Raw genomic sequence first — 12,826 nt, 5'->3', positions numbered from 1 at the left:
CTCAATGGCTTTACAGCGAGTGGTGATAATGTGGAAAAAATGTGGAAATGCACTATGTTTCGCCCAGAAATATACAGTCATTCACTTTACAGTATATTCTGTGAAGCACTTTGAGACCTCTCGAAGACGTGAAAAGAGCCATATCAAATGCAAGGATTATTATTATTATATTATTATCCAGGTTAGTTGTCTCTATCAGGTCAATGGCGACAATTTACATTTACATCGTACTTCACGTGGGGTAGCGTCTCGGAGAGCTCAATGGGAGTCATTGGGAAAGCGCAAAGTGTTTATCCTTGACATGTTTCACACAGTGGGTAACTGTAGCATGGAAACAACCAGCTCAGAAGAGGGAAGATGAACAAGCATTTCACATTTGACCTATCGTGCGGAATAGGTGAAAGAGACTCTCGAGGGAGGCAGTGAAGGCAAATTGTGGAGGCAAACTGTGCAAGCAATTCCCAGAGGGAAGAAGATAGCTATGTGATAAGAATTCAGTGGAGGGGTAAGAGGATGGAATAGTTTTTCCAGAGCTGGACAGACGGTCCTGCACATTCCTATGTTCTTCAAGAGAGGAATGAGGATTGACAGCCTATTACATTGCTGCTAAACCCACTATCTGCCTAATGCTCGAGGGCAATTGAATAAGCTAGCTCAATCAAGACGTCCTCGGAAGAGACTGACACAGACTCGGTCAAATAAATGACCCATGTAGGATGTTTTGCCCACAAAATACACAGTCAATTCATTTGGCAGTATGTTTTGTGAAGCACTTTCTCGAAGACGTGATGAGGCGATCAATCAAATGGAAGGATTATTATTATTATTATTATGACATCGTACAAATCCCCTCCCCTCCCTCTGGTTGAGCATGTTGTTAACAGGAAAGCAGAGGAGGCTGGGGGTGGGTTTGTGGGGGGTTTGGGGTGCAAATGGCATTCAGAAAGTCTAAAAGGAAGCCGAGAGTCTCACTCACATAACATAGCAAGAGAGCGGAATGGGAAAAGAAGGTCTGAATGACCAATAATGATCAAACACAGTGCTGTTTTACTCCCCCTCCCCCACTCCTCTCGCCTTCGTGCCTGCAGGATGCTGCATCTTTTCCGCACAGTCTTAAAATTTCTTTTATGCCAAGGAAGGAAACAGCAATGGTATTTTGCAATTGGAGCTCAACATAACCGGCCGGTAAAAGCAATCTGCTGACCGCTGTTTCCCATACGCTTTCTCTCTCTCTCTGCGTTACAGGCAGTCAGCATATGTTAAGAGAATTTACTCAGCATCTATCTATCTAGTTCGTGTATCTATCGTTGGGCTGCCAGGCGCACAGCACTCTCAGCACTTAGAGAATACAATCTTTCCAGAAAATTGCAGGACATTAGCATACCCACGTTCTGGTAAAACGGTTGCCTTTGAGTGACAGCAAGTTCAAAATGAATCAGTCTGTTATTAACTTGCATCTACAAGGGTTGATGAGATGCAATTTGCAGTTCGATGCGGAGATAGTTATACAAAACTGAAGAGCGCTATTAATCACTTCAGTTCGGCTGTAATTGGGCGTCAATGACTCTTATCTCCATCTGCTCTGTACGTTACTTTATAATCTTCACCTAGATGAATAAAAAAGTGATTTCAGTAAAAACTGAAGCAATCAGCAGCTCTGTTTTGCATGGGCTATATCTTCTGTGTCACGGAGACTTAATCTGACCCGGGCACCTGGCTCTTTCAGGAATGTAGTCATCAAAAAACAAATGTAATTTAGAAAGATTCACCATCATACACACAGCGTGTTACGGCTGCTTTTTTTCAAACTGCGCCAATTTTTTATTCCCTTTCCCCCCCTCTCCCCCTCTCGTCTCTTGCGCCCCCAAACTTCACCCAGCCCCCAGACCATCTTTTTGTATCGAAAATGATGACGGCATAGAAATTGTGTAAAAATTGTTCAATTCAGCCCCTTTCCCCCCACCAAATACACACACACACAAACACACAGTGTTCTCCACAAAGAACTGGCTTTGGATTTGTGAGCGAATGCAAGAGTTTCCCCCAATTTTGCTGCATCTCAAATTGAAGACAAAATTGTCTTTCAGACTAAAGCTAGGTGGAATTTGAAGTCATCTTGAATCAGGCCTTTGAAATCATCTTGAATCTGCTGTCTTTTCACTGGAGGTATAGTCCCAGACTCCCTGACAACTCCAGTAAAGTGGTTACTGTTCTTTCATGAACCCCGACAGTGGGTGTCAGCAGGATATTTATAATAAGGTAATAATCCTTGGGTTTGATATTAGCACCTTATCACATCTTCGAGATGTCTCAAAGCGCTTCACACAATACACTGTAAATTGAATTAACTGTATATTTTATCGCCGAAATGCAAAAGCCAATAGCGCACAGCAGCATCCCACAAACAGTCGTGGACTGATTAACCATATTATTGATATTTATGTATTTATTTTTTGGAAGGGATTATTATCCCCAGAAAAGCGATCCGCCAATCAACCAACAACCGGGTTCTTACTTACTGCTAGGTGAACAGAGGTGTGTAGAGTAAGGAAACTTGGCCAACGTTTCGCCCTGTCGGAAATCAAACCCAGGTCCTCTCGCTTGCGAGGCGAGTGCTCTAACCACTGAGCTACAGGACTCCACTATTTGATCGTGATTGCAGGGAATGGCGAAGAGAGAGAAGATAAAGATAATGAAGAGGGAAGAGTTTGCATACATATTTTCCCAGATGAAGATTACAAAACCAGCTTCCGCTTAGACTGGGATGAACATCTATCTCAAAGGCCTTCACAAAGACGATAGAGGAACGGTGGGGGAGAATTTGAGCATGTTGACTAAAGGCACAGTGTTTCAGTAATAATAATAATAATAATCCTTGGAATCAAAATGGTGCCTATTAGATCGAGAATGTTTCAAGGCTTCACAAAATTTCCATAGAAAATAGTGACTGTGAATTTTATAGATGAACATGGCAGTCAATTTGGTCATAGCAATGCCCCACAAATGGCTATAAAGTGAATGACTGATTTTACCTGAAGTTTTGTTGGCCAGGATACGAGGGAGAAACTCCCTTCTCTTCCGATCAGCATCGCAGATTCTTTAAGGTCTACACTACCTGGACGAAACCTCTGTTTGACATCTTACCCGAAGGAGTCACAATTAGAAGAAAATTCAAGAAACTCTTTATAGAAATCAAACAAGCCTTTCTGGGCAGGTTGCACAGAAAGGAAGCGAGGATGATAATACCGCAAGTATATGAGCATTTGGAGTCCTGTAGCTCAGTGGTTAGGTCACTCACCTCACAATCAAGAGGACCCGGGTGTGATTCCCAGGCAGTGCGAAAAAATAGGCAAGTTTTCTTACTCCACACGCCTCTATTTACCCAGCAGTAAGTAGGAACCCAGTTGTTAGTCAGTTGGCGGATCGCTTTCCGGGGATAATAATCCCTTAAAAAAAATATTAATTTGGTCACTCAATCCATGACAATTGACTGCCGTGTTTCACCCACAAAATACACTGTCAATTCTCTTTACAGTATATTCTGTGAGCGCTTTGAGACGTGATAAGGCTCTGTATCAAATGCAAGGATTACTATTATTATTATTAAGTATGAATGGTTTAACAATGAAAGAAGGAGAGAAGGTTTTATTTCTCTTGAGCAAAGTTCGGGACAAAAATAAATTCCTTGCATGTGTTTCCCTTCAGTCTACACATGGTTTAGTTTTGGAAACAGATTTGTTGAGTGGCAGCTGTTAGCTCACCCAACCATTCCTAAACAATTTTTTATAAAGTAAACTCCTAAATCAGGTAACTGATCCCATAAGGTAAATTATTTCCTTCCATCGGTTTGTCTCTACAAACACTGACCTAAAGAATTCAACATAGTTAGTCAAACATGCTCTCAATTATAGGAGAGACCAACCCAGAATAAGAAGTGGTGCACACTTTTTCTTTGGCACACACTTCGCTCTTTAAGACAAAGTTTCTTTGAATTAAAGTGGTTAAAACTGTCGTTTCGAATCTGGGGGAAGTCGTGATTGCCTGATACGGGGAGATTGTATATTTAGCTTTGTGTCTGCGGCAATTTCCTGACCTACAGCCTTGATCCTCAGTGACTTAAATGTTCAATATTGAATCTTCCGCACGGGCCGTTCCTGCAAAAAATTGACCGTTGGCACAAGTTTGGAGCTGGGCCCTAGCCTCTGGCTTTCGAGGGTTAATGGGGGCCATTTTAGGAGTCATAATCCTGGCGTTGCCTATCGTGCCTATATCATCGAAAATCTCAGAGCATTTCACAGGCGTCAAGTGTGACTACTATGCATTTTATAGGCAAATAGGACATCCAATTTGAATCTTTCAGTTTCCCACAAACAGGCGTGACATGAATGACCAACTTTTTACCTGGGGAATTGTTGGCCAGGACACTGGTAGAGGAAGAAGTAACAACAACAACTTGCATTTATCGAGCACCCCTCACACAGGGTAGCGTCCCAGAGCACATGACAGCATGATGCTGAGCCAGGTGGAGGTGAACGAAGGCACAGTCGGTGGAACCTGAAGATGGAGAAGGAAGGGGCAAGGGCAGAGGGTTAGAGGAAGAGTGTTCCAGAGTTTCAGGGCACAGTGGTTGAAAGCGTGGGCACCGATGGTGGAGAGGAGGGCACGAGGGACATGCAGAAGGCTGGAGCCAGTCGAGCGGAGGCAGTGGGTCGTGGGCTGGGGAGTAAGCAGGTCAGAGAGGTAGAGAGGTGCCAGGGCATGAAGGGGTTTGAAAACAAAGTGAGAGGATCTTGAACTCGATCGGTTTGGCGATAGGAAGCCAGTGAAACCTGGACAGAACTGATGTGATGGGGCTACAGAGTTTAATGCGGGTGAGTATGCGGGCAGAAAGAAACTCCTTCCTCGTTTTGAACAGCATCATTGGATCTTTAACGTCCACCTGAACAGGTACAGCTGGGACCTCGGCTTATTGTCTCACCCGAAGGATGGCACGTCCGACAACAAACAAAGCGCGTACCCAGCACTGCATTGGAGGGTCAGCCTAAACTATGTGAGTTCAAGGGCCCGAAGTGGGGTGGCTTGAAAGCGCAACCTGAAGATGGGGAAGGAAGGGGCAAGGGCAGAGGGTTAGAAGAAGAGTGTTCCAGAGTTTCAGGGCACAGTGGCTGAAAGCGTGGGTGGAGAGGAGGGCACGAGGGACATGCAGGAGGCTGGAGCAACCTTCTGACTCAGAGGCGAGAGGTGCTACCAACTGAGCCAAGCTGACACACACACACACACAAATAAAATACTAATATAATAACTCGGTCACTCAATCCACCACTCTTTGTGGGACACTGATGTACACAATTGGCCTCTGCGTTCGGCCACAAAATATACGCTTTGTTCTGTGAAGCTTCTTCGAGACGTCTCATCAATGTAATAAGGCGCTATATCAAATGCAAGGATATATTATTCTTATTATTCTTACTATTATAAAAATAAAATTGGATTTAACTTATGAAACGAGTGAAACAAAACCTCAGAATTCTCTCGGGCGGATCTCAGCAGAAGAAGGAATTTGAAAATCTGTAGAAATTCTCATATTTTTACTGTGCATCTCTTAAATAAGAACAGACAGCTTTATTCCTCGAACTCGCATCCCTTCCTAACCCCCAACATCTGTAGCTTGTAAAATAATGAAACTCAGTAAAGATTGTTCTTGGTTCTTGTGTGGTCCCCGGAGCTATAGAAATAAAAACTGTATCACTACACGTGCAATCGCATTGAGATATCGGCCACATGAATGGCACAAGTTAGCTCACCCGGATGGGAAGGCAGATTAAACACATTAGAAAAAAAACACACGGCCACTGAAACGCGAGTGCTTTACAGGAGATTTAATTGTTGCTACGTCCGTCCTCCTGATAGTCTGTTTCACGCAAAGGCAGATAGCGGAACTCTGGAACTCTCTCCCTCCCCCAAAAGCCTGTGGATGCTGGATCAGTTCAAATTTTCACGAATGAAGTTGATGGATTTTTGCTAGGTCAGGGTATCGAGGGATATGGACCAAGGCGGGTAATTGGAGTTGAGGTACAGATCAGCCATGATCTAATAGAATGGGGGGAACAGGCTCGAGGGGCTGAATGGCCTCCTCCTATTCCTATGTTCCTACGTTCTTAGTCCTATTCTCACCCAGAAGCTTACTTGGATTCACAGCTGACGATTCAGTCATCCACACTCCCGATAATATTCCTTTGCATTTGAAATAGCGCCTAATGCGCCACAACGTCTCAAAGCAACTTCACAGAGTGTCTTTTTGCGTGAAGTGCAGTGACTGTGTGTTTTGTCGGCGAATGCAGCAGCCGGTTTTGCGCGCAGTAATATCCCATAAAAAGCCGAGAAGTGAATGTCTAATTTCAGCCAGCCGAGCGGAGGGAACGAGTGATGGAGCGGGGAGAGGTAGGGAAGTGCCAGGAAGTGAGGGGACAATTTACTGTGAAGTTTTACTGTAACACATCGGAGCATATAAACAAATCAATGACTTGGACTCAAAGTCGAAAGAACTACCCGATTGTAGCTTTAAGCGTGCGTGGGCAACGCTGCATAAAGAATGAGCTGCATCCTTTGTACTTCTGCCCGTGAATGGCCTCGTCTGTGGGTGGGGAGCTCGGTGCCACCACAGTCTAGGAAAACCTCCGCAGCCATCAATCAATATAATCCACAGTAAGAGGAACAGACAGGATTGACAAGCCACCGCTAAGACATGGATCAGGGCCAAGACTGTGATAGCGAAGCTGTACGAGAGGAGGTGACCAGGCAGGAAGTCTCAAATCACCGCCAGAGACCACAAGGAGAGCCTTGCATTTGACCAAGAAAAACATACGCGGAAGACCACATAGGTTTTGGGAATCTTCCTATGTTCTTGAGAAAGTCAACGCAAAGGGAAACGGCATCCTGTCTAATGGGAATGAGCTTCTCTTGCCACCCACAAAGTCAGGCAACGATTCTGAGGTTTTCATCTCAGCTTCAGGTCTCGGAAGGAGTCCCTTTAGTGGGCGGCGTGATGGACTGTGCTCTTCACGATCACTCAAGCCAACTCTCTGGAGGCCTTCTGAACAAGCGGAGCTCAGCCGGGCGAGAATCCAGGCCACCCAGGTTCCTGGTGTGAAGTTAATAGATATGGACGTGGTACTGTATCACCTGATGGACCATGCGAATTCCTGGAAGCCAGTGCTGCTTTGCTGAACCACATTGTGAGCCAAAGATGATCCCAGGGTAACTGCAACCGATCCTGACCAAATATCTGTCAGATCTGATTAAGGCTAAGAGTGCATACGTTACGTATTTGTCTGCCTGAATCTATCAAGGATTGATTGAACCTATCTGTATTAATATCAGCAGAAACCCTGTCGTAAGGGCAAATCTGTTTCACCACAGGGTATGGATGAATTCCCCATTGAACCAAAGCGCAATCTAAATCGAGAGTGGAGGCCACGTGTATCTTTCAGAATAAAACTGACACATTTATTCTTTCCCCCCCATCCCCTCCCTCCCTCCCTCCCCCTCTCCCTCCCCCATCCGAAGGGCAGGTATTAGGTTTTGTACATCATATGAATACCCAACAAAATGAAGAATGCACTGATGTAAACATCTGAAAGCACTCTTGACAGACCTGGTATCACATCTGCCCTGCACATTTGCGGCACATGCACCCAGACTGCAGCTAATTTGCAGCCGTCACAGACAATGAATCGTATCCTGATTAACCGCAGTTAATAGAAAATGACATCCAATATGCAACAGATATACACAGCCCAGTCTCTGCCACGCAATTGAATTCAATTCCACATTTCGCCAAATTAAACTTCCAAAGAAAGAGCGCTCTATGGAACAGGGATGGAGCATAATTTGAGTTGAATTAAATCATGGGTATGTTTTAAAGGGAATTAATCTTTTACTGGGCAGCCCCCACCCCCAGCCCGCAACCCCCCCCAAAGAAAATGACTTCGCAGCAACAGGCGACTTGTGTCGGGATAAAAAGTTAGCGGCGAAGTCAGGAGAAGTTGACTTGCAAAAGAAGATCGACATCCCGCAGCTGCAAGGCAAATAAATATCTCCCGAAGCTCTTCTCTTTTTGGCATCACTCTGCAATGGGAAGGATTCAAAACAAACCTGTTTAGCTTCGTCCGCCTGCCGACCACTCTCTCTCCCTCCCCTCACTCCTCGTTATCAAAGCCCTTCTCAAACCCAAACCCTTCTCAAACCCAACTCGGTGACGTAGCTCCTTTGAGATGCTCTGCCAACGTGAAAGGCACTGTATCTGATGTAAAAAAAAATGATTATGTTGTTCCAATTTAAATTACCCTGTGGAGGTAGTTTCTAAGTGTTTTTTAATGATAAGTCAGTCAAGACCAATATCACTGCTACATTACGTATGAATGGGTGGTACTTTTCTTAGTTCGTTTGAACTAAAATTGCTATTCTTTTGCAGGAGGTTGATATTTTGTTCACCGGGTATTTTGTCAAGCCATTTCTGAACATTATGATTATTAATATTAATATTATTATTATCATCTCCCTCCTATCACCTCTTTCACTTCACCTCTATAAAGCACTTTTGAGGTCTGTAACCCTGTGAAAAACACTTTATAACAGCAAGTTGTTTACAAATGTTACTAGAAAACGACCTGGAAATGATCCCAGTACACACAGAATTGAAACCTTCCTGTAATGACATTAAACTTAACAGTTTCACAGCGGGTTCTGTGTTGCGATTATTGAGTACTGAAACGCTGCTAATTTATCCTTTGTATGTTGATTTATTCAATACTCTAAATGCTTCAACGGAATAAACTGGAATACGTCAGAGCGTTATTGCGAATGACATGGTAAGAAAAGAGTTTGCAGGATATTGCTGCTTGCAAATTGGCAAAATACATACTAATACACTCTAAAGAAATGCTGTGAAACCTGGAGTGATAAGGTGCTGTATCAAATGCAAAAGCATTGCTTTATCTTCACCCAGATACATTATGAACAGGAAAGGCTCCACAAATCTCGATACATCGCTGAGGTTGCCAATGCTTCACAACCATGAGATTAGCCCAATTAATAATAATAATAATCCTTGCATTTGATATAGCGCTTTTCATGTCTTCTAGACATCTCAAAGCACTTCACAGAACAGACTGTAAAGTAAATTTGTAAACTCAAACAATGGTCTGTGTCTCTGAGGAGCGATTTCGCTATAAATGTGATGCCAATTTCTTTTCCAAAGAGCTTGTGGGTTCTGGCCAGGAAAAGGAAGAGATTCGTCTGGAATAATAATAGGAGAAAAGCCAGAGTTTTCACTGATTTCCTTTGTCCAGAAAACTTTTAGTGGCTCAGTGGATGCGCAGACAACAATCCTTGAAATCATTCGGCCGGTCGGTCAATCGGTCAGTTGGTCATTCAGTCAGTCGGTTAGTCAATCAATCAGTCAGTCACTCCACCTAGTTTTAGCCACTTTGTCTAAAAAATTAAACTTGTCTAGATTGAGAAAATTCTTAAATTAAGTCTCAATTTCCTCTCCACAGTTTTCTCTCTCTGCAGTTCTTCAAAAAAACACGGCTTAACAAATTAAGTGCGTAATTTTGAGAATTTTTCATGATCCCATATCTCTTAAAAGTTAAACGGTCTCTCAGGCTAACTGAGACAGGCTGAGATGTCTGGAGACAATGGTCTTTAAGAATTTTGTTTCTGGAGGATTTCACCGTTTGTTTCAAAAAAATGTGTGATATAAAATAATAATAATAATCCTTGCATTTGATACTGTGCTTTATCATGTCTTCGAGACGTCTCAAAGCGCTTCACAGAATATACCGTAAAGGGAATTGACTGTATGTTTGCGGGAGAAACAAATATAAGAATATAAAAAAATACAAATGAATGTTGCGACCTCTTCAGCTTTTCCTGGCATAGACATTCTATGGCGTCAAAAACTAGTATCAAGTCTCCTTTGGGGAACCTGGGAGTAGCCAGTGACCTTAGCAGTGTTAGACGCACTCATTAAACTCAAGGCTACTGTCTCCCCTGTGGATCTGCTGATAGAAACAGCACTAAGCTCTGCTGGAGATGTGTGCGAGGCCTAGCAAATGTTAGGATAGTCCAACAGCTCAGAGACTCTGGAGTTCTGTTTACTTTAAAAAACGTTCCTTTAACTGTGTAGGAAATCCCTTGTCATCGTTTCGAATAATAAACCTTGAGGTTTGAGCCGGACCAGACACACAGGGCGAAAAAAAAAAAGAACCATCTTTCAACCCTGAGAAGTTTGGTGGAGAAAGGAAGTGATGAAGGGGCAATGGGGAGAAAATTAGGACAAATTACCCAAACGCAGCAGTATTTCGTCAAGACGCGAAAAAAAAGGGAGAGAGAGAAACGATTCAGGTCAGGAATAGATTGTGGAGAGTGGACAGATTAACTTGTTGTCTGCAAATTGATACCCACCCCACCATCTTGCTAAATGTTTAGCAATCAAATGGGTTGTCGTCAATATTCGAAGTGGGAGAAATTATTGATAGTGGTAATAATAATGTTACTACTACTAATAATAATCCTTGCATTTGATACAGAGTCTTATCACATTGCTGCGATGTCTCAAAACACTTCACAGAATATACGGTAAAGTGTAGTGACTGTGTATTTTGTGGGCGAAACGCGGAGGCCAATCGCGCAAAACAGTGTCCCACAAACAGTTGTGGATTGAGTGACCAAATTATTATTAGTAGTATTTTTTCTGGAGGAATTATTACCCCCACGGAAAGCGATCTCACAATCAAGTAACAACCGGGTTCCTATTTACTGCTCGGTAAACAGAGGCGTGTGTGTGGAGAAAGGAAACTCGCCTAAGGTTTCGCCCTGACTGGGAATCGAACCCAGGTTCTCTCACTTGAGAGGCGAGCCCACTAACTACTATGCTACGGGACTCGACATTAGGTTAATTCAGCAATTTACTAAATTCTCTGAAGGGCTATATAAATAGAGTAAATCTGAAACCCCCTCACATGGCATTGTAAAGTGTCACAAATACACTGTCAACCTTGATCGCATTTGGAAATTGTACTCATTTCTAAGTGAAGGATGAAAGCGATTTAAATAGCAGATAGAAAACGATTTCCAATGGAATTATATCCTGTAGAGTGGACCTCGGGCTGGTTTAACTGCGGTCTCGAAAGATCTGAGACATCAACTCTTATTATATGTTTATAAAGTGCTTGTGTTGAGAGGCTAATCTTGGAGCACTTTCTCTTAACTTTTTCCATGCATCAACCTTAACACTGTAGTCCAGAGCTTAGTATGGAGTCAATTAACATTCTCAAACCATACGTGAATCTGTCCACGTTCCAAATCACGCCGGGCCTTTTAATTTTGCCTTTATTAATCATTTCTAAATTAGTCACCTAAAGCCCCTCGTGGGTGGGGGAGTGAGAGTGCGGGTGGGCAGAGGTTCCAGGTTGTGGTGGGCAATTTCATGACAGACGCCAGGAAGTATTTCTTCTTTGGTACTGAGGGGTGCCCGCTCCCTCCACTCAGTGTGCTCCGGCCTGCTCCACATCCCTCGCCCTGCCTGCCCCACCATCGGCAGTCAGGCCTTCAGCCTCTCTGCCCACCACACCCTTTGAACCTCCATCGCACAGCTCCATCACCTCACTTCCTCCTTCTACCCCTTCAAGGCCCATGTCAAGACCCTCCTCTTCAATTGCGCCTTTGGTCACCCCTGTGCCCCTATCCTCCCTGCCATTCAGATCAAACTGATCCCTCCTGATCCCAAACCCCTGCTCGGGTCCAAATCCCTGACTGTCCAGGACACCTTGGCTCGTCCTCCCGACGTGAAGGGGGCTGTGTAAATGTAATTTGTTGTTGAGGGTTAGTGGCAAGTCGGAGAGAGTTACCAGGAAGGGTTGTTGAGACCAGGACCCTGGACTCATTGAAGACACAGCTTGAGACATTTAAGACTAATGGGATATTAACAGGCTAAGTTTCTTGAAGGATGAGATCAGTTCCTTCAAGGATGAAGGACCTTCTTCGCCTGAACTTCTCGTGATCTCCTGCCTTTTGTGTGAATTTTCCTCCCACTAGTTATTGATCATCTATGACCTGCTTCTAAACAGCAAATTTCACTTGGGATCTGGCAATGGTGGACTGGTGCACATGCATTAGGCGTAGGCTCCTGAGGCATCAAAGAGCAGGTCTGGACTAGCTCAATAAATGTTTTTGATCTGAATGGCTGAGATTGCCCAGGTTCTTGACTGCACCTTCTCTACCAGCCTGCCTTACTTCGCAAGTGTACTTTTTTCTTCACACAGGAGATTTACAATGGTTTTCACTGGAAACTGCTTCTGCTATCCTTAGTAAATACAGAGTTCAACCGATTGATGCTGTCCGCCTTTGTTGGGGGGAGGGAGTGGTGGGAGGGAGGGAGGGAGGGGTGGGGGTGGGAAGGGGGGTTATCTCTCCGCTCCTGCTAAGCGTCAAACCCTCTCTGACAACTCATTCACAAATCGACCATCTCATGTCTACGCTGTTTCCAAACCATTTGAGGAGATCCAGGGTTAAGGCTGTTCAATGTACATCTCGAGACGTGCTCCAATTATTCCTGGTTCAAGAGTGCTCTGTCACATGGGGGTAATGGAGCTGGAAAAGGAGTTGACTTGTTTATAGTGCCGGCTGCTTAATTTGTCAAATAAAACCAGATTTACTGCCCACTTGTACAATCTAAGCCTTCAGGTGAAAAGGAGACGGAAAGTATAAATAGAACGTCTAATAAAAAAAAATCCATATTTCCTCCAAAGTGTGCTTGCTTGTG

The sequence above is a fragment of the Callorhinchus milii genome, unplaced genomic scaffold, assembly GCF_018977255.1.
Source record: "Callorhinchus milii isolate IMCB2004 unplaced genomic scaffold, IMCB_Cmil_1.0 Scaffold8, whole genome shotgun sequence".
Taxonomy (NCBI): domain Eukaryota; kingdom Metazoa; phylum Chordata; class Chondrichthyes; order Chimaeriformes; family Callorhinchidae; genus Callorhinchus; species Callorhinchus milii.
The sequence above is the reverse complement of the archived record's forward strand: the minus strand, read 5'-3'. Positions refer to the sequence as shown.